The 24,666-nt window shown below is 28.6% G+C and overlaps 1 long non-coding RNA gene across 1 annotated transcript; it reads left to right on the top strand.

Moving 5' to 3' along the window:
• Window positions 1-4,816: 4,816 nt before the first annotated feature.
• Window positions 4,817-24,391, top strand: LOC123267352. Its single transcript, XR_006510009.1, has 3 exons — window positions 4,817-4,827; window positions 12,843-12,845; window positions 24,294-24,391. It is a non-coding gene; the product is annotated as an uncharacterized LOC123267352 (long non-coding RNA).
• Window positions 24,392-24,666: the final 275 nt, after the last annotated feature.

The following is a 24,666-nucleotide window of genomic DNA, read 5'->3' as shown; positions in this document are numbered from 1 at the left end:
TTAGTACAAGAAATCGTTATTGCTAGAATTTTGATTTCTTTATTCTTCAATACTGTTGCAGCCACATGATTTGTTTATGTTGCTACTATGGGTGTGTATCATAGAGCAACCCCTATTTTTTTCGATTTGATTAAAACAAAATATATGACAAATTTAAGTCATTAGAATTCTAATCGTAGTAAAACATACGCACATTGAATTTCAGAATACATGCAGAAAGTCGTGAAAAAAAAGTATAGATTGAACGAAAAAGAGTTTAACCGTAGCATAACCAAAGCATGTAGTGCAGTAAAAGAAAAGTATAAAAAAATAAAGGCCAAAGAAAAATCAAAAACAGGTGAAAGAAGAGACAAAAAAAAACATAATACAAGCAAAAAAGATAAATCTAAAAATAACATTAATGGGGAGAAAAAAAATTAAGAAAAATTGATTTTGTACTGGAAAGAAGACAGAAGAAACAAAAAAACAATTCTATGGATTATGCTAAAAATGTTCTGAAATGTACGAAAAGTGTTCCATCCGTTACTTTTAAAATAAACCAACAGCTGTAAAATAGAAATAATTTGTTAAAAATCGGTTCAAAAATCTCCTAAAAATATTTCAAAGTTATTCTAAATATGTCATAAATTTGTTTTCAGAACATTCTAAAACTGTCCCTAAAATGTCATGAAATTGTCTCAAAAAATTTTTCACCCGTTAATTTCGGGACAAATCTATTATACGGGACAAATGTACTGTGCAAAAATAAATTATCTTTCTTAAAATCAATTAGAAACAATCAAAATTGTCGTTAAATTGTTCTAGAATCATTCTATAATTTTCTCAAAAATCTCCTCAAATTGCCCCGAAAAAGTGCTAAAATTGTCCAATAATTGTCGTAAAATTTTTCAGCCACTAATTTCAATAAATCTGCAGCTGTGCAATAATAAATTATCTTCTGAATACCATTTACAAAACGATTAAAATTATTCTGAAACATTGAAAAATTGTCCCAAAAATGCCATGAAATTTTTTATCTATCAATTTCAGGACAAATCTACAGCCGTGCAGAAGTAAATGATCCTTCTTAAAATCACTCAAATATTGTTAAAATAGTCCTAATATTGTTCGAAAAATGTTTCAAAATTTTTTTTTTTATTTATTGAATTTGAATGCCAAGGCATAAAGCCAAATAGCAAGATGTAAAATACATAGAGATTATGTTTCACATAAGTAATAAAATAAAGATTAGAAGTATTTGCTTAAGGATAAAAATTGTGTGTTATTTATAAATAATATAATTAAAATTTTTTGTTCCGAAATTTTCCTAAAATTTTTCATTCATTAATTTCGGGACAAATCTACAGATTTGCGAAAATATATTCTATCTAAAAATCATTTAGAAAACGTTCAAAATTGGTCTAAAAACATTATAAAATGTCCTAAAATTATCCCAAAAATGTCCTAAAATTTTCCTAAAATTTTTGATCCATTAATTTTATGACAAATTTACAACTGTGCAAAAAAAAATTATTTTTTTTTTAAATTATTTAAAAATCGTTCAAAATTATCAAGAAATAGTTCTTAAAAAGTTCAAAATTTGTTGTAGAGAAATTGAAGAATTGTCCCAAAAATGTCCTGAAATTGTCCCAGAAATGTTCTGTTATTGTCTCAAAAATGTTCAATAAATGTTTTATCCAATAATTTCTAGACAAATCTGCAACCACGCAAGAATAAATAGTCTTTCTTCAAATCATTTAAAAATCGTTAAAATTGTCGTTAAATGTTTTTAAAAATATTCAAAGTTTCATGTATAAACATTACAAAATTGTCCCAAAAATGTCCTAAAACTGTCCCAAAAATGTCCTAAAGTTGTCCCGAAAATGTCCTAAAGTTGTCCCAAAAATGTCCTAAAATTTTTCATCTATTAATTTTAGGACAAATCTACAAGCGTGCAAAAATAAATTGTTTTTTTTTAATTATTTGAGAAACGTTCAAAATTGTCTTAAAAATATTCAAAAAATGTTCCGAAAATGTCCTGAAATTGTCCTAAAGTTGTCCCAAAAATGTCCTAAAATTGTCCCAAAAATGTCCTAAAATTTTTCATCTATTAATTTTAGTACAAAGCTACAAGCGTGCAAAAATAAATTATCTTTCTTGAAATCGGTCAAAGTGTCGTGAAATAGTTCTAAAAATGTTCGAAGTTTGTTGTAGAAACATTACAGAATGTCCCAAAAATGTCCTTAAGTTGTCCCAAAAATGTCCTCAAATTGTCCCAAAAATGTCCTAAAATTGTCCCAAAAATGTCCTAAAATTTTTCATCTATTAATTTTAGTACAAAGCTACAAGCGTGCAAAAATAAATTATCTTTCTTGAAATCGGTCAAAAGTGTCGTGAAATAGTTCTAAAAATGTTCGAAGTTTGTTGTAGAAACATTACAGAATTGTCACAAAAATGTCCTAAAGTTGTCCCAAAAATGTCCTCAAATTGTCCCAAAAATGTCCTAAAATTGTCCCAAAAATGTCCGAAAATTGTTCATCTATTAATTTTAGTACAAATCGACAAGCGTGCAAAACTAAATTATCTTTCTTGAAATCGGTCAAAAGTGTCGTGAAATAGTTCTAAAAATGTTCAAAGTTTGTTGTAGAAACATTACAAAATTGTCCCAAAAATGTCCTAAAAATGTCCCAAAAATCTCCTAAAGTTATCCCAAAAATGTCCTAAAGTTGTCCCAAAAATGTCCTAGTTGTCCCAAAAATGTCCTAAAATTTTTCATCTATTAATTTTAGGACAAATCTACAAGCGTGCAAAAATAAATTGTTTTTTTTTTTAATTATTTGAAAAACGTTCAAAATTGTCCTAAAAATATTTAAAAAATGTTCCGAAAATGTCCTAAAATTGTCCTAGTTGTCCCAAAAATGTCCTAAAATTGTCTCAAAAATGTCCTAAAATTGTCCCAAAAATGTCCTAAAGTTGTCCCAAAAATGTCCTAAATTTGTCCCAAAAATGTCCTAAAATTTTTCATCTATTAATTTTAGTACAAATCTACAAGCGTGCAAAAATAAATTATCTTTCTTAAAATCGGTCAAAAGTGTCGTGAAATAGTTCTAAAAATGTTCAAAGTTTGTTGTAGAAACATTACAGAATTGTCCCAAAAATGTCCTAAAATTGTCCCAAAATTGTCCTAAAGTTGTCCCTAAAATGTCCTGAAGCTGTCCCAAAAATGTCCTAAAATTTTTCATCTATTAATTTTAGTACAAATCTACAAGCGTGCAAAAATAAATTATCTTTCTTGAAATCGGTCAAAAGTGTCGTGAAATAGTTCTAAAAATGTTCAAAATTTGTTGTAGAAACATTACAGAATCGTCCCAAAAATGTCCTAAAGTTGTCCCAAAAATGTCCTAAAGTTGTCTCAAAAATGTCCTAAAGTTGTCCCAAAAATGTCCTAAAATTTTTCATCTATTAATTTTAGGACAAATCTACAACCGTGCAAAAATAAATTGTTTTTTTTTTTTCAATTATTTGAAAAACGTTCAAAATTGTCCTAAAAATATTAAAAAATTGTTCCGAAAATGTCCTAAAATTGTCCCAAAAATGTCCTAAAAATGTCCTAAAATTGTCCCAAAAATGTTCAATAAATGTTTCATCCATTAATTTCTAGACAAATCTACAGCTGTGCAAAAATAAATTATTTTCTTCAAAATCATTTATAAACCGTTTAAAATTGTAGTAAAATTGTCATGAAATTATGAAGTCTTCTGAAAATCTTCAAAAAAATACCTAAAATTGACGAAAAATTACTTAAACACACTATTTTAAAATTTTTTTTTGAGATGTCCCAAAATTGTCCCAAAAATGTACCAAATTGTGTCACGTTTGGATGTCCCACGCTTGGGACATTTTTGGGACAATTTTTTTTTACACGGGTCATTTACAGAAGATTCCTACCAAATTTGAAGTTGATAGGAGCTATAGTTTAAAAACGGGAATTTTTCATTGTTAACGCCCCCGCAAACCCCTTTGGGGAAGGAATTTCTTAAAATCCGTTCTTAGCTGACCTCTACATGGCGAAAGTAATATTCCTACCAAATTTCAAGTCTCTAGATCTTATAGTTCCGGAGATATCGTGATGAGTCAACCTATCTCTAGAACAGCTCTTATATATATATCGATATATATGCAATTATATATAAATTTTTTTACCCGGGTATAGGAACCATTCTCATAATATTATAAAACCCATTGCTATAATATTATACAAATATTATCATATATTTTACATGTAATTACTATATATACACTGATAGAAGGATTTGTTTAGAGTTAAAAATATTTGTTAATATTCAACAATTTATTTATTAGAGACTACTTTTTAGTATTAAACAAATATTTCTTAGTATTTAAAAAAATTTATTAATATTTAATAAATGAATATCAGATTCATTAAATACAAACAAATCATTTTTAATACCAAAAAATATTTGTTCAATACTAAAAAATGGTCTCTAATAAATGATTTGTTAATTATCAACAAATATTTTTTTCTGCCCTCCGGCCGGAAAGTGGCAATTTTCTGGCCGCTGCGCTAAACGAAGTTGCCACATTCCGGCTACGTCGAGCAGAAAAATAGTATACACACCTTGACCAGTAAAAAGTAAAGCCTCAGACCACATGTTTGTCAACCTCGGCTTCGCCTCGGTCAACAATTACATGTGATCTGAGACTTTTCTTATTTTACTGTTCTAGGTATGTAATCTACTATTAATACAAATAAATCCTTCTATCAGTGCAAAAATAAGAAAATTAAAATTAAATTAATTCATTTAAAATAAAAAATTTTAAATGAAGGTCAAATCACTGACTATTTATATCTCATTGTCAGTTTACGTTACAATTATAATTGTAATGATAATTATCAACTGTATCTTCATCAATTGATTATTAGCTGAGCACATAAAAATACTACCATTATTCAACTGTCAGTGTGTAATGCATTCATGTATACTGTTATGCTGCAGCACTATCTAAAATAATGCGCAATACTATTTAATACTTAACATATACGTAATATATAATCATTATTAAAGTAATACGCCTACATACACTTAACCAAGAGTCAACTTATAAAGCTACATATATTGCTGCAACATATACATATGCTACATATAAATACTGCAGACTAGAAAATTGCAATAAAACATTTTTTTCTTTATGCACACTTACATAATAAGAATAAGATATTGTATAGAAATATTTAATCAATATTATTTTTTATTTGTAGGCTTTAATAAAAAATGCTCATGACTATAAACTAATTGATAAAACGATTACATTGAATGAATATCCCGAGATTTACATTGTATTACGTCAATTGAAGTATTTAGCTCTTTTACCTTCGGACTACATTATAAGCACTTACAATGAAGTCAAAAAAATTTGTACTGAAGAATTTGGTACTTTTTTTGATGGTTATTTACAATACTATGAAAATCAGTGGTTGAAAACAGAAGGCCCTAAGCAATTCTCAGTATATCGGATAGTTAAAAATAGAAGTGACAATTTTATGGAATCTTATCATAAAAAAATAAATTCCATAATTAAAGAAAAATTGCCCAGCCACAATATTCTCCTGGGTAAGTTTACAATATTATCTTTGTAGAATTATTTTATGACCCGGGAAAAAATGATCAGATACGACATATACCTGTGTCACGTATGATTAATCCTAAAATTAAACTTTATCATGCCTTTCCATCTTTAATCAAACCTTTATTGGATTTGATCACTTTTGAGCTCTCTGAGCATTACGCTAATAATGCTAAAAAATAAAGAGAAGTTTTAGAGGTAGTCTGCAGAATAAACCGGATCCAAATGTTCTTTTCAAAATAACTTTATTAAGAATAATTCAACAATCATTTCTAGACCAGATTACATAATTTTATTCAGCAGATTCAGAAAATGCATATAGTTTAAAATTTTATATATGTATGAATTTATATTATCCCGTATAAAAAAAAGATGTCCCAAAATTGACACAATTTGGGACTATTTTGTGACATTTTTGTGACACCGGATGAAAAATCCAAAATATAAGAGTTAAGCATTTTTAAACTCTCATTAAAAATTTTTTCAAATTTACGTCATTTTTTCAACGCATTTTGCAAATTGTTCAAGACCAACTCAGAAACATGATCTGTTTTGACGAGATCAGATATTATAAACAGAATTTAATTTTTAACATTTTTGTGACTCTTTTGGGACATTTTTGTGACTATTTTGGAACATGTTTGTGACTATTTTGGAACATGTTTGTGACTATTTTGGGAATCTTTTGGGACATTTTTGTGACTATTTTGGGACATGTTTGTGACTTTTTTAGTACACTCTTCGCGATTTTAAATTATTTTTATAATTATTTCGGAAAATTTTTGTAAATGTTTTGGGATATTTTTTCGACTATTTTTGTTTTAAAAAAGTCATAAATGTGTCCTAAAATAATCACAAAAATGTTCCAAAAGAGTCACAAAAATTTTCTAAAATATTTTTAAAAATAATTGAAAATAGTGGTGTTTTAAAAAAGTCATAAATGTGTCCTAAACTAATCACAAAAATGCCCTAAAATAGTCACAAACATGTCCCAAAATAGTCACAACAATGTCCCAAAAGAGTCACAAAAATGTCCCAAAATAGTCAAAAACATGTTTTAAAATAGTCACAAATGTGTCCTAAAATAGTGACAAAAATGTCCTAAAAGAGTCACAAAAATATCCCAAAATATTTACAAAAATTTTCCGAAATAACTATAAAAATAATTAAAAATCGCAGAGTCTACTAAAAAATTCATAAATGTGTCCTAAAATAATCACAAAAATGTTCCAAAATAGTCACAAACATGTCCCAAAATAGTCACTAAAATGTACCAGAATAGTCACAAAAATGTTCCAAAGTAGTCACAAACATGTCCCAAAATAGTCACAAACATGTCCCAAAAGAGTCTCAAAAATGTCCCAAAATAGTCACAAACATGTTCCAAAATAGTCACTAAAATTTTCCAAAATAGTCACTAAAATTTTCCAAAATAGTCACTAAAATTTTCCAAAATAGTCACAAAAATGTTAAAAATTAAATTCTGTTTATAATATCTGACTCCGTCAAAACAGGTCATGTTTCTGAGTTGGTCTTGAACAATTTGCAAAATGCGTTGAAAAAATGACGTAAGTTTGAAAAAATTTTTAATGAGAGATTGAAAATGCTTAACTCTTATATTTTGGATTTTTCATCCGGTGTCACAAAAATGTCACAAAATAGTCCCAAATTGTGTCAATTTTGGAGCTCCCCGCTTGGGACATTTTTGTGACACTTTTGGGACATCTTTTTTTACACGGGATATTTAAATTCGATTTTTGATGATTTTTGAAATTTGAAAAAATTTGGAGCGACCTCTTAAATTTTTTTTTTTTGAGCTGTCCTTTAGAGAGGGCTCTTAAAACATCAAAAACTAACATTTTTTCACTCAAATCTAAAAAAAAATAGTCAATTTTTTTTGGGCCATCCTCATATAGATATATTAGGGTGTCCGTTATTTCCCAAGTTGATTTTTTTTCGCGATCGCCCCCTGGATTTTTAGTTCTTGACCTAAAAAAAAATATCTTACACAAATAAGCTCTTAATTACCAAATTGAACCGTGCCGAAATTGAGTTACATTTCCCATTTAAATAACATGGGAATTTGGAACTTTTTGCAATTATTTTTTTTTCTTCAAAAATAATGTCATCACGATCATGGTCGGTGCATATTCTGATGGGAAATTGAATGGTCTACAAAAAAGTTTTCTTATAGTTTTTTGATAAAATCATTCCTTTAGAAGTTATTTGTGGTTAAAGTTGTTTTCATAGTTATTATCATAGTTTTTCAGTCTTGCTATAAAGTTTTTTGTGTTATAATCGTTTATTTCATCTATAAATGTACCAAAAATTCTATCAAAATGATAAATAGTTACAGTAACGTTAACAATACGATGTATTCAATACATTTTTAATAATATTAATATTCTTATGGATGTGTAACATTCCTAATGGATGCGTCCGACATCGAAATTTGAGTTCTGACTAGTCGAAATGTGCACTAAACCGACGTCGGAATTGTAATTCCGACATTCTTAACACTTACGTAGCATAAAAATCGTCGAATTGTTAAAATATGAATTATTTGATAAGAATGTTTCCGTATACTCAAGACAAAATCAACTCTGCGAAAGATTGAACCAACAGTCTCTGTTCTGAGTATCTGATAACTGTTTCCGAAGTGAAAAATCTTTTTCCGACATCAATATTATTTATGACTTGAAATAATTGATACTAGTTAGCAATGATTTATGAGTTCAAATTGAAAAAAGAGAAATTGTTTAATAAAGTTTTTCAATATACTCAAGTCAAAATCAACTCTACCAGAGATTAAACCATCACATTTGGTTCTAAGTATCAATCTCTGATTCCGACGTCGAAAATATTTTTCCAACGTCAGTATTATTTATGACTCGCAATTATTAATAATGGTCTGCTTTAATTAATTAATTGAATTGAATGAATATAAATTATTGAAAAAGAATTTTTCCATATATTTACTTAGGTCAAAATCAACTTTGCCAAAGATTGAACCAACACATTTAATTCTGAGCATCAGATCCCTGTTTCCGATATCGAAAATTGAATTCCGATGTGAGTATGATTTATAACTTGCAACTATCAGATCCCTGCTTTCGATGTCGTAAATCTTTTTCGACGTCATTAATATTTATGACTCGCAATTATTATTAATGGTTGGCTATAATTAATTAATTGAATTGAATGAATATAAATTATGAAAAAAGAATTTTTTCCTATACTCAAGTCAAAATCAACTCTACCAGAGATTAAACCATCACATTTGGTTCTAAGTATCAATCTCTGATTCCGACGTCGAAAATCTTTTTCCGACGTCAATATTATTCATGACTCGCAATTATTCATAATAGTTGGCAATAATTTATTGATTTAAATTGTCAAAAAGGAAATTGTTTAACTAAGTTTTTCACTATACCCAAGTCAAAATCAACTTTACTAAAGATTGAACCAACACATTTGGTTCTAACTATCAGATCTCTGTTTCCGACGTCGAAAATCTTTTTCCGATGTCAGTATTATTTATGACTCGCAATTATTAATAATGGTTGGCAATAATTAATTAATTGAATTAAATGATTATAAATTATAAAAAAAGAATTTTTTTGTATATTCAAGTCAAATTCAACTCTGTCAAAGATTGAACAAACACAGTCTTTTTTGAGTGTCTGATTTTTTTTTTCGATGTCAGTAATATTTACTTCGTGCAATTATTAATAATATTTGCCTATAATTTATTAATTGAATTGAATGAATATAAATTTTTAAAAAAGAATTTTTCCGTATATATAATTAGGTCAAAATCGACTTTGCCAAAGATTGAACCCACACGTTTGATTCTGAGCATTAGATCCCTGTTTCCAATGTCGGAAATAGTTTTCCGATGTCAGTATTATTTATAACTTGCAACTATCAGATCCCTGCTTTCGATGTCGGGAATCTTTTTCGACGTCAGTATTATGTATGACTCGCAATTATTAATAATGGTCTGCTTTAATTAATTAATTGAATTAAATGAATATAAATTATTAAAAAAGAATTTTTTCCTATACTCAAGTCAAAATCAACTCTGCTTAAGATTGAACGAACACATTTGGTTCTAAGTATCAGATCTCTGTTTCTGACGTCGAAAATCTTCTTCCGATGTCAGTATTATTTATGACTCGCAATTATTAATAATGGTTGGCAATAATTAATTAATTGAATTGAATCAATATAAATTATAAAAAAAGAATTTTTTTGTATATTCAAGTGAAATTCAACTCTGTCAAAGATTGAACCAACACAGTCTTTTTTGAGTGTCTGATTTTTTTTTTCGAAGTCAGTATTATTTATTACTTGCAATTATCAACAATACTTGCCTATAATTTATTAATTGAATTGAATGAATATAAATTTTTAAAAAAGAATTTTTCCGTATATATACTTAGGTCAAAATCGACTTTGCCAAAGATTGAACCCACACGTTTGATTCTTAGCATTAGATCCCTGTTTCCGATGTCGGAAATCGTTTTCCGATGTCAGTATTATTGCACGCCTTATAAGCGAAGCGTTGAGATTGTGCTCTACTCTCGACATTTCAAAAAAACCAGTTTTCTCGAAACTGAAATTGATTTTTGTTATTTATATCGCACTTATAGGTTAATATGATTACACTTATATCAAGTCGAATAAATTATCAGGCGCATAAAATATATTTCAATAATAATTTTTTTGTTTAACATAGTAAATAATAACATTTAACATAATTTTTTCTGGACGTCCGTGTATGGATGGGTGTATGTGGCAGAGAAATTGGTCCAAAAAATTATCGTACCGGAATAATGTTTTTTTTATTATCTCAAGTTACACACGAAGGATTTTCCTAATTAATATGAGCATTCAATTCACTGTCGTTAAATTATTATTTATAAAAAAATAATATATGACTGTGGATTTTTTTGTATACCTATCTATAAATTTTATTATAGTATTTTTTTTCCTCACCTTACAGTTATAGCGGCACTAAACCCTAACAGAGTGTTCTGCTTTTTATTATTTTACATTTTATATTTTATTTTAATCAATTTTATTGTGAAAAATGAGATTATGAGGCATGCACTTTTGGATTTTCCAAACTTTTTATAACTTGCAACTATTAATAATAGTTGGCTATATTTTATCTAGTAAATTGACTGAATATAAATTACCAAAAAAGACTGTTTCCGTACACTGAAGTCAAGATCAGCTATGCAAAAAATTTAATCGACACAGTCTTTTTTGAGTGTCTGATTTTTTTTTTTCAAAGTCAGTATTATTTATGACTTGCAATTATTAATAATAGTTGGCTATAATTTATTAATTAAATTGAATTGAATGAATATAAATTATAACCAAAGAATTTTTTTGTATACTCAAGTCAAATTTAACTTTGCCAAAGATTGAACCAACACATTTGGTTCTAAGTATCGGATCTCTGATTTCGACGTCAGAAATCTTTTTCCGACGTCAATATTATTTCTGACTCGCATTATTAATAATAGTTGACTGTAATTTATAAATTCATTTGAATAAATATAAATTAATAGAAACGACCCGAGAAAAAATATTCATATATAATTATATATATTTATATATAAATTGGTTATATATGATTATATATGAAAAATGGCCAAATATAATCATATCTAATTATATATAACAATATTTAATTATATATTTATTACATCTAATTATTGGGTTAATTTTATGGATAGAATATTTAATATGGTCCTACGCAATTCTGTGTAACCAATTAAAATGCAAAAAAAATATCTAGATATAATTTTATAGCTATAACACCAGCGGTCACCCATCCAACTATTAACCCTGCTCAATGCTGCTTAACTTTGGTGATCTCCGTGCGTCTTGAAGTGTCTGTCTGCTGTGCTGCTGTCTTAGATGATAATGATTCTATGATCTACATAATGTATCATATGAGTTTATCATAAATGGAATATAAAAATTGATTTTAATATATATTTAGATAGTCATTATTCATAATTTATTTATTTTACCGAATTTCATTATAATATAACACTTATTTAAATAATAAAATAAATAATGATTTTACTATTAGGTAGTAGCAGAGCAAACCAAAACATCTCATAGGAAATGTGACAAATTTTGTGTTTCAGAATTATTTAACCGTAATTATAAACATCATTTTACACTTTTTGTGATAACCAAAAAAAATTTTTTTTCGAAGAAAAAATTTTTATGTCTGTTAATTATATATAAGCATATATAGTTATATATACTTATATATAATTATATATGGGACTGTATACAATCTTGCATGGCTGTATATTGCTCCATATATAGTCATATATAATTATATATAACCTCATATACAATTCCATATATAATCATGTATGATTATATACAATTATATATAATTACTAGCTGATACCCGCCCGCTTCGCTGGGCATACAATAAAATTTTATGTTGTAACCTAGATGAAAAATATAAACAAAATGATTAATTTCAAAAAGATAATTAATATAAATTTTGAATTAGAGAAAAGTGATTGTTTATGATAACCGGTGTTAGCGAGTATTAAATATATGAGAAAAGTATTTTATTATTAATAATCAATCAATCAATGGGTCAGTTAGTCAGTAAATCTGTCATTAGACAGATTTCCGCATCACCCATGACGTACTGTGTAATGAGATGCGTTCCCATTATAATAATGTTATCCTAAACATTTAGTCTAGACCGGATAGGTCAAATGGTAGAGTAGCCGACATGTCACCGGAAGGTTCTGGGTTCGAATCCCTGTCCGAGCTATCTGAATTTTTTCTCGCATATTCTGTAAACTCTTATTAAGAAGGTCCTTCCTATTTCTTTCTCAATCTCTTCCTCCTCCAATTATTCTGTTACGTGAATGTTGGAACGATTCACGTAATAATTATCCGTAACTCCTATTCTTTTCCGCTTCATAGTATTATTTAATTTTAAAAAATGTCAATAATTTTTTTAATTTTAAAAAAATGTTAATAATAAAATACTTTTCTCATATATTTAATACTCGCTAACACCGGTCATCACAAACAATCACTTTTCTCTAATTCAAAATTTATATTCATTATCTTTTTGAAATTAACCATTTTGTTTATATTTTTCATCTAGGTTACACCATAAAATTTATTGTATTCCTATCGAAGCGGGCGGGTATCAGCTAGTTATTAATAAATTCATAACAAATTAAAGAATTGGTATTAAAAATATATTTATTATTACTCATTTTATTAGAAATTATCTTAAATCGACCGTTTTTATAATAATTTAACGATATCGTTGTAAAATTTTAGAGAAGACGCATCAGACACAATTTACCATTTTAATTTTAATCATTAAAATCAGTATAATCATTTAACAATATCAACTTGATAATATTTATGTTTAATTTATCTGTGTTATGATATAATCGAGTTCATCCTTCATGATTATTCCAATACATATAAGTTATTTCAGTTATTAATGATTTAGCTATTCTTTCTTAAAAACGTATGATTATGAATTCCTACTGTCCCAACAGTCAATCGATAAAATTTAAAATCAATCATTTTGACAGTTATTATAGCAACGGTAACCATGATAACGGTAACCATGGTAACGGCAACCATGGTAACGGTAACCATGGCAACGGTAACCACGGCAACGGTAACCATAGCAACGGTAACCATGGCAACGATAACCATGACAATGGTAACCATGGCAACGGTTGATTAGCGTGGGTGGTTGTAGGGGGGTTGAGTTCGATAATTTACGGGTGCCACTGATGGTTTCTTAGATTAGAGGGTCAAAATGATATTTCGCTCCCAAAAAAAGAGAGAGATATAGGGAAGGGGAAAGATTATAGGGCACGGGAGGGGAGGAGAAGAATGAGAGGGAGGGGAGGGGAGGGCATATGTGATGGTAGACGAAAAATTCATTTTGGCTAGGAATTGCGTAAAATCCGTTCTTAGTGAGCGTCTACATCACGAATGGAGTAACTATGCTAAATTTCAAGTCAATCGGGCGAATAGTTTCAGAGATCTCGTGATGAGTGAGTGGTATTTCGCTTATATATATATAGATATAGAAACATTTTTTCTCGGGTATTGCTCCATATATAGTCATATATAATTATATATAACATCATATACAATTCCATATATAATAATGTATGATTATATATAATTCTATATACTTATATATAATTGTATATGGAACTATATATAATCCTGCATGGTTGTATATTGCTCCATATATAGTCATATATAATTATATATGATAATATATAACCTCATATACAATTCCATATATAATCATGTATGATTATATATAATTATGTATGATCATATATAATTGTATATAATTATATATGTGATTCCATATATAATCATATATGATTATATACAATTATATATAATTATATAGAAACATTTTTTCTCGGGGACTTTTTTCCTATACTCTAGTCCGGATCAGCTCTGCCAAAGAAGTAACCAACACATTTGGTTCTGAGTACCAGATCCCCGTATTCGACGTCGAAATTTTTTTTCGACATCATTATACGTTATTATTTGCAATCATTAATATAGTTAGTTATAACTCATTCATTGAATTGAATAAATATAAATTATCAAAAAAGACTTTTTCCATATACTGAAGTCAAGGTCAGCTCCGCGAAAGATTCAATATATAAAAATGTATAACGAATATTATGGAAAATAATCTAACAAACGACCGTATATTTCAGTTCACTTAAAAGAGATAAATTTTATACGGTTGTTTGTTCAGCTGTTTTTCAAAATATTTAATATATTTTTAAACAAATAAATCTTTACGTGAATTTATTTTTTCCATTTTATAATATTATGTAGAAGAAGAAGAATTGCTTTTTACTTGTACACCTTTCTCGGTTTTTACAAGGCTAATCTCCCTTTTTCTCCTAGCATTTACGCTTTCCTTGCTCTTCATATTGGACCTCATATATATATATATATGGGTCATTTCATGTCAAATCGACCAATAGTTGGAATCGACCCCTTTCGATTTGGACAAATTTTGGTCAGAAGTTTTCTTTTATTATATAACGAAGTTCTGCCAAAGGAAAAAAAATAAAAAATTTTTTTTCAAAAGATATGTAAATTCAAAATTTCGCGATTTTTCCAGTTTTTCAATTTTGTTTTTGTAATACCTCGAACGCTATTATAGATACAAGAATGGACTTTTGTTTATTTGAAAGGGGACACTTGAAGCTATTGAAAAAAAATTATTTTGGAAAAAAATTCCAAAAAATGCCAAATTTGTCAAATTTTGAGTTTTTGAAAATCGTCAAAAATGACGGTCGACACTAAATTTTTCGCTCAAATTTTTTTGTATACTACCTTGTACCAATCTTAAAAGATCCTAAAATTTTTAGAACTGTTTTCTGTTTTTCAAAATATGAATTTTTGAAATTTGTTAAAAAAATTTTCTTAAAATTTTTTTTTTTTATTTTTATCTTAATCGAGTTTGGCAAATCGCGTAATTTTGATATTTTGAACTAGTTGAAATTTCATTTAGTGGCATAATGATGAGAAAAAAAACATTAATGACATTTTTTGTTTCAGTCATAACATTTTTCAGGTTAAGAAAAAGAAAAGGAGCAACAACAGTACAAGAAGAATTAAAGAAAGGAGACTTTCGTAACAGAATGTAAAGTAAACTTACACTTGAAATGCATTATTAAATAAATGAATAACCAATAATAAAAAAATACCATTAATGTTTTCTAATCATTATGCCACTAAATGAAATTTCAACTGTTCAAAATATCAAAATTACGCGATTTGCCAAACTTGATTAAGATAATAATAAAAAAAAAAATTTTAAGAAAAATTTTTTTTTTAACAAATTTAAAAAATTCATATTTTTGAAAAAACAAAAAACACAGTTCTAAAAATTTAAGGATCTTTTGAGATTGGTACAAGGTAGTATACAAAAAAATTTGAGCGAAAAATTTATAGTCGACCGTCATTTTTGACGATTTTCAAAAATTCAAAATTTGACAAATTTTGCATTTTTTGGAATTTTTTTCCAAAATATTTTTTTTTCAATAGCTTCATGTCCTCTTTCAAACAAACGAAAGTCGACTCCTGTATCTATAATAGCGTTCGAGATATTACAAAAACAAAATTGAAAAACTGGAAAAATCGCGAAATTTTAAATTTGCATATCTTTTGAAAAAAAATTTTTTATTTTTTTTTCCTTTGGCAGAACTTCGTTATATGATAAAAGAAAACTTCTGACCAAAATTTGTCCAAATCGAAAGGGGTCGATTCCAACTATTGGTCGATTTGACATGAAATGACCCATATATATATATTAGAGTGGTCGTCAAAAATTAAATTTTTGTGGCGCCCCCTAAAAAGCTTCTTTTTGATGGAAAAACACTGGGAAAAATTTTTTTTTTTTTTTTTAATTCAAAATAACACGTGTCTCTACACGATCTATGTTAATTTTTGGAAATAATCATCTTTTTGGGGAATTTATCAGGAAAAATACAATTTTATTCGAAATATAAAAAAATAATAGAACTCAAATTGATAAAAATAACAATATTTGATCAAAATAACAATAAACAAAAATCCAAATTTAAAAATTTTCCCAGTTGATTTTGGTCTATTAAGGGGACCGGGTGGTCTAGCGGTCTAAAATTTAAACTATTTTAAAAATTTTATTTCTGTATGAAGGTAATGACTAATCATTTTTAATTTTTTTACACTTATTCTATAACTTATCAACTACACAAATATGAAAATAAAGACAAAAAAATTTTTTTTTAGAAGAAAAATGGCGCTGAAGTTCTTTTCTTTGAAAATGAATGGACCTGACTGGCGGGGTCGATTGATCTTTCCCTCTGATCTGAAATTAAAAAAAATTACGGATTTTAAATTAGTGTAAGTACAGTTATCGCAGGAACTATAATGAAAAACAAAAATATTCGAAAAAATGGCACGTAGTTAAAAGTACAAATCTAAAACTCATTTTTAGAAAATACAAATCTGAAACTCGTTTTCAAAAAATACTTGTAACTACGCGCCATTTTTAAAAATTTTTTTTTCTTTTCATTCTAGTTCCTGCGATAACCCTGAGCTAAAATCCGTAATTTAATTTCTCAGAAAGATCAATCGACCCCGCCAGTCAGGTCCATTCTTTTTCAGAGAAAAGAACTTCAGCACCATTTTTCTTTTAAAAAAAAATTTTTTTTCGTCTTTATTTTCTTTTTTGTGTAGTTGATAAGTCATAGAATAAGTGTAAAAAAATTAAAAATGATTAGTCATTACCTTCATATAGAAATAAAATTTTTAAAATTGTTTAAATTTTAGACCGCTAGACCACCCGGTCCCCTTAATAGACCAAAATCAACTGGGAAAATTTTTAAATTTGGATTTTTGTTTATTGTTATTTTTCAAATATTGTTATTTTTATCAATTGGAGTTCTATAATTTTTTATATTTCGAATAAAATTGTATTTTTCCTGAAAAATTTCCCAAAAAGATGATTATACCCAAAAATTAACTTACAAGGGGAGGATACGACCTTGGGGAAACCGATTTTGATAATCTTTGACGTAGTGGTAGTACACTATGTGGGTATACTACCTCTGAAATACTAAAGTGCAATACTCAAAAATGGCTGAGAAAAACGCACTCAAAGTTTACCCAGCACTATAATATATTAATAGGTAAATAATTGATACATTAAATTATTCTTTAATCAAAAATTTTTCAATTTTAAACTTCATTTCTATAAATTATCTGCGGTGGTACAAACAAATAATAAGTCGAAAATTAAATGGAAAATTATACATTTTTTTAATTAATTAAAGCAATATTTTATAATTACGTATTATGAGATATTATTACATGATCCTGAGTGATACTTATGATAAAAACATTCAAAACAAAAAGTTTTTCTACACCAAGAACAACAAATAAATGCTGCTTTTTTACAATGACACGGTATTTTTAAACGGTCTAATGAGAAACACCCATCATTGCTCGGCAATGACATTAGTAAAAAAATTTCTTGTGTCACAAAGCCCGCTGGTGAACCAGGCATATTCCATCATGTCTCGAAATATTGGCGCTGACAATTGGTGATGAATAATCGAATGAATTTTTATGCAATCCTCTCGGGAATGAATTTTATAATTCTTGTCTAGAAGTTCAGCGGTACTTTGCAATCGTTTGCTAAAATTTTTCACTTGTCTATAGAAATAGACATCACATGGTTGAACTAACGGAGTACATTTTGGAGGTATAACTTTAAATGTGCATGTAGGCATTTTTTTATCATCCTGAAATATTTCATCATATAATTCTGGCTTCACTTGTCCTGTCCACGAGTCAATAATTAAAAGAAATTTATTTTTTTGAACATATGGCATTAAACATTTCTCTAGAAAATTTTTATAGAGAGTAGTTGTCAGTTTTCCTGATTTTGATGATGTGACAATAACATTTTTGTATTTTTTTAAATATTCTTCTACGTTTTTCTTTATTCTTGGCCCAAAATCACCTGTAGGCTCTTGCAAACAAATAAAAACATGTGGTAGTAATTTTCCAGATAATGTTATGCTATATTGTGCAGTATATGAGTGTGACACCTTGGTCATGTCTTGTACTTTTGCAAACACTGTTTTGCTTCCTTTTCCGTCAGTGTCCTATTAAACATTGATTGGTATTGACATCCTGAAAATATGAATTTAAAAATCTAATGATTAACTTCGATTAAATTTAATAATGGATAAAAAAATAATTAGTTTACCGTTAGAAAATTTATATACCTGTTTGATCTGTATTAATAACGAAGTCACTATCGAAGTTAGATATCAATTGTTTTGTTTGAATGCGAAACATTTCTGCAGAGGCGATAATTTCTGGTATGGTGTGAACTTCTTTGTCTGTTACAAATTTTGTAATTTTGCGTTGACGAATGTTGTGTCTTTGTTTAAATTTTTTACCCATGGGTCCGGACGCTGTAAATTGAAGATTAGGAAACTGGCTGGCTGCAGCTAAAGCCCATTGCTGCAAATTTCGTGTAGTCACTTGTTGATAATTTTGTCTTGCCTCGACGAAGCGGTCATACGTCCAAGAATCAATCACATGATATTTATCAAATTTAGTTCCACCATGTTCAACATCTTTTTCCCATACTTTCAAATGATCCATTCTCTTCAAATGACTACATCCATTTTTTGTAATGTCTCTAGTTTCCATGAAGGGGTGAGCTTTTGCTATGTTTAAACCTTTAATTTGATATTCCAGAGGAATATAATCCATCATTTTTGTTTTTTTTTCATCTGGAACATAGTCATCAACTGAATTATCTTCTACTGCTTCAAAATTTCCGTCTGGGCATTCTTCTTGAGCATGAATCAATTCTTGATCGCTTACGAACTTCTTTTTATTTAACATATCTAACGTATTATCATATAATTCTCTACCAATCAACATAGCATCTTCAGAAAAGAGTGTCAGAAGATGTTTTTGCAATTAAATCACTTTCAAGAAGTAAACCTTCATAATACACTACTCCATCTTTTAGCCGTTGCTTCGATAAATCACTATGTAAGGATGTATCAGGAGTGTTTTCATCTCTATGAGAAGAACTGGCTTCGCTTGATGACATTTTATAAATTATAAAACAATTTTAAAGTAAATTTCACTGCACAAATACGTCTGTTCGTGTCGAAATTCAGAAACTAACTGCTATAGTCAAGCTTCTGAAAAAGTGGTGGGACTAACATAGGTTCAAGGACAACAACATGACTATTCTTCCGGTGGGCCAACAGAGCTCGAATCGATGTACAGTTTACAATAACTCGAGGACAAGAATTATTGTACCCTCATACCATATTCGACCCTTCTTATTGTCTGGCGCAGGTATATATTTTTCAGTTAAACTTATAATGAATATGAGAGTTATAAGAATTATTCATGAATTACAAATATCTCATGATATACACCGTAGATAATTTATAGAAATGAAGTTGAAAATAAAAAAATATTTTATTAAAGAATAATTTAATGTATTAATTATTTACCTATTAATATATTATAGTGCTAAGTAAACTTTGAGTGCGTTTTTCTCAGCCATTTTTGAGTATTGCACTTTAGTATTTCAGAGGTAGTATACCCACATGGTGTACTATCACTGCGTCAAAGATTATCCAAATCCGTTTCCCCAAGGTCGTATCCTCCCCTTGTTAGATCGTGTAGAGGCACGTGTTGTTTTGAATTAAAAAAAAAAAAAAATTTTTCCCAGTGTTTTTTCATCAAAAAGAAGCTTTTTAGGGGGCGCTGTAAAAAATTTAATTTTTAACGACCACCCTAACATATATATATGTGTGTGTGTGTGTGGATTATTTTTATTTCACACTAAATTGGCCCTCTAAGTATAAGTCAAAAAAGCCATGGGGGCAGAATTCCCATATCAATCCGGCTATGCTCTTTGTCACTTCCCGGGGAAAAAGGTTTAGATCTGACCAGATATAATTATATCTGGTCAGATCTAATTATATCTGGTCAGATCTAATTATATCTGGTCAGATCTATTTATATCTGATCAGATATGAGATTGGAGACATAATCAGATCTAGTCATATCTGATCAGATCTAAACAGATATAACTATATCTGAGTTGAAATATACATCAGACATGAACAGATCTAGTCATATCTGATCAGATCTAGTTATATCTGATCAGATCTTAACAGACATAACTATATCTGAGTTGATAAATACATCAGACATGATCAGATCTAGTCAAATCTGATCAGATCTAAACAGATATAACTATATCTGAGTGGAAAAATACATCAGACATAATCAGATCTAGTCATATCTGATCAGATCTAAACAGATATAACTATATCTGGGTTGAAAAATACATCAGACATAAAAAGATTTTATTATATCTGGGTAGATATAACTATATTTGTTAACTGAGTCATTCCATCTAAAATTGTCTAATCAGCAAAGTCGACTCATTTTAGATTTTGGTGTAACTTTGAGAAACTCTTCTCTAGGGTCCCAAAGAACAAAATTTACACAAGTTTGATTTTTACAAGCGCTTGTTTTCGCCTATTTAAATAAAGACTTTTAAAAATCGATATTTTTAAGGCTTATTAACTTTTACTGTGAAATTTTTCTGTTTGAAGCTATCTGCATGATCAAGATGGAATTTACAGTGGGAAAGATAGTAGTTTAAGGGTAAATGAAGATAATTGGCTCGGACGAGTCCTTTAAATATAAGCAGCGTGCTGAAAATGAGTGTTTTTTAGTCATTTTTCGTGAATTTCAATCAACTCTAGCGTCTTAACTGTTGAGAATTAAAAACTCGTGCTCCGCGGGAATTAAGTATATATATCATAGACAAAATTCAGCCACAAGTTGACTTGAGCTGCCCACTCTTCATAGAAGAAAACTTTGCTCGAAGTTTTGAAATTAAAAAAAATTCCAATTTTCAGGTTATGAAACGAGCTTGTTGACTGCGCGATAAAAATCTGATACTCACAAAATCTATTGTTCTTACCTCCAACTTTAAACGACTACATCACTTGTTTTGTTATTTTCATTTTTAGTGCATGTGCGAGCCGTTTTTTTTACAGCAAAAATCTGGACGTTTTTACAAATGGATTAAAATTACTTACCATCAGAAACAACTATAAATATCTAAAATTTTTCTAGTCTCAATAAAGTTATGTATATTTGGGGTGTAAAATTGTCTTTAGAAGTAATTATTATCGAAAATGACAGTAACTGTGAACAATTTTTCAACTAGAACATCATTTTTTATTCAACCGTTTACGGTTTGGTTTTACAATATTAACAATATCAAAATTATCGGAAGCTGAATACTTCCGCGCTTGTAATTGATTTTGAGAAATTGGTATAAAGCTATGATATGATCTCGTATTTTTTATTGTATTTATATTTATAAATCTTTCAGATAAAAATGTCTCAGCAGCTTCTACATCCTGGCTTGATACAAAAAAAATTTTATACCAGAAATTTGATTAGAACAAAAGTCGTGCATTGCGATTGGAGTTAAAATATGGTCATCGGTAGATCGTTGCAAGCTTGCTCTTCTTACGGTCCTTTTGATCGTACCACCTGCTCCATCGCATGGACTTTTACCATGAGAAGTGGCAAAGAAATGCCACTCTGCTTTTAATCCAAAATCCGCTTCATGACGACATATATTTATAAAATTTTTTTTATTTTTGTATTGAGCGGCTGCTCCATCACTGAAGTAATAAATTTTTTTAAACTCCGGATAACTGTTTTTAATGTAATCGAGAAAAATTTTTTGAAATGCAAAAAACGATACTGTATTGTGAGTAAGATAATCACTAATCACACATAAAGTTTTTGTCTTAAGTAAACCATCTTCTTTAAAATAAATTACAAAGGGATGTAGAGTAGCTTGATTATTTGTCCAATGAAACGATTGTACTTCATCTTGTACCATGAATGCATAATTTTCTGAGAAATCAACTAATGCTATACACTCTGAATTGTCTTTTAAATTTTCTTTCAGGTATCTCAAATACTCGGATTGTTTTTTTGAAATAAAATGATGAGGTTTTAAAGTTGTCAATTGTATTTTCAAATCATCTCTAAATTCATCGACATTCTTAACTACAGTTAATAAATTGCAGCGATCAGTAGAAACCCATTGCTTAAAATTAATTTCAGATGACAATTCACATTCATTACATATATCGGAATCAATAACATCAGTGCCTGGACATTCTTTACAGCTATATAACATACATTGTTCACTGCTATCATTACAAACTATCTTTTTCAGTAATTCTTTATAGGTAAGTTTAGTTTTACACGCCATTAACATTAACATTAACTTCATATGAAGAGTGGACAGCTCAAGTCAACTTGTAGCTGAATTTTGTCTATGATATAAATACTTAATTTCCGCGGAGCATTAGTTTTTAATTATCAACAGTTAAGACGCTAGAGTTGATTGAAATTCACGAAAAATGACTAAAAAACACTCATTTTCAGCACGCTGCTTATATTTAAAGGACTCGTCCGAGCCAATTATCTTCATTTTTCCTTAAACTACTATCTTTCCCACTGTGAATTCTATCTTGATCATGCAGATAGCTTCAAACAGAAAAATTTCACAGTAAAAGTTAATAAGCCTTAAAAATATCGATTTTTAAAAGTCTTTATTTAAATAGGCGAAAACACGCGCTTGTAAAAATCAAACTCGTGTAAATTTTGCTCTTTGGGGCCCTAGAGAAGAGTTTCTCAAAGTTACACCAAAATCTAAAATGAGACGGCAACAATTTTTTTTTTTTTTGAGACGATTTCATATGGAATGACTCAATTATTAATAAATACTTATAAACTATTTTAATAAATATACTTTCCTCCCAAATAAATATTTATTGAATGTTAAAAAATTTTTATTAGAATTTAATAAATTAAATAATTGTTTTCGAATAAATTAATTTGTGAATAGTTAATAAATCTTTTTATCAGCGTATGTTGATAATTAATAATTTGCAAATTTAATAAAAAACTTTTTAAAATACGCATCGATCATGGACACGATTCACATTACTAGTAGTTATTACAAACTTTACTCTTCATGTAAGCCTCGTTGGTAAACAGGTAATGAATTAGTCTGTCAAGCATCAGGTCCCAGGTTCGGTTCCCGCGCACGCCGATTTTTTTTCTTTTTTTTTTTTTCATGGAAATAATTCTATATAATTATATAGGGTCATTTTTCGTATATAATTATGTATGAGTATATATAATTACATATAATTTTTTTTACCCGGGCAATTTAAACATCTGACCAGATCTGGTCAGATCTCGTCAGATGGAGACAATTTAAAGATCTGGCCAGATCTGTTTATATATGGCCAGATCTAATCTGTTTTTCCCGGGTTAGTTTGTACCTAACTTTTGATGAACCCGTTTTGATGAAATTTTATAAATTAGTATGAATTTAATGAGCTTCGATAACTTATCAACTTATCATAATATTATGAAATATCGCATCGAATTTAATTCTTGAGTTTTATAAAATCGTATAAATTTTGATAAGTTTTCATATCATTTCATATAATTTTAAATATTAATAATATAATCACAAGAGGTTTGTGGATTCTTATGAAATTTTATTAATATTCACAAAATAATATCAAACTTTATAAAAATTCGTCATGAAATTACAAATAATTAAAAAAATACATTTTTCTCGCCATGGCACCAAAAATGTAAAACGAAAACATCAAATATAATTCTCGCGCATCATTTAAAGAATCCACAGTGCTGCCTCCACTAGTTAAGGTACCGAAATGTACATTAATACTCATGCGCAGCCTGCCTGCGTAGCAGCATGAATAAGAACATTTACATGATCACTCATCATTTTATTGTCAACGTTTCAAACTAAAACCACGCTGTTAGAAATATAGTCACAAATATCAAAGTGCAACAATTTTATAGTGTTTTATAGTATTCAAGTCTTAAACATTAATTTCTATATTTTCAATTTATTGTTAGTTACATTTATCTTTATTAATAATTTTCAAGCAATAGTTATATATCGACATCAGTGGCATATAAGCAGTATGGTGCAACTTTGGCGGCCCCCACCACCCAGTGGTGGTAGCTCGCGGCGCACGGTGGGGACGGTTCGCGACGCCCTGGTGGGGACAAGCGGTTGTACATTTGATTGCATATACATATATATACATATATAAATATACTAGCTGATACCCACCCGCTTCGCTGGGCATACAATAAAATTTTATGTTGTAACCTAGATGAAAAATATAAACAAAATGATTAATTTCAAAAAGATAATTAATATAAATTTTGAATTAGAGAAAAGTGATTGTTTATGATAACCGGTGTTAGCGAGTATTAAATATATGAGAAAAGTATTTTATTATTAATAATCAATCAATCAATGGGTCAGTTAGTCAG

Source organism: Cotesia glomerata, linkage group LG6, assembly GCF_020080835.1.
Source record: "Cotesia glomerata isolate CgM1 linkage group LG6, MPM_Cglom_v2.3, whole genome shotgun sequence".
Lineage (NCBI taxonomy): Eukaryota > Metazoa > Arthropoda > Insecta > Hymenoptera > Braconidae > Cotesia > Cotesia glomerata.
The sequence above is the reverse complement of the archived record's forward strand: the minus strand, read 5'-3'. Positions and strand labels throughout refer to the sequence as shown.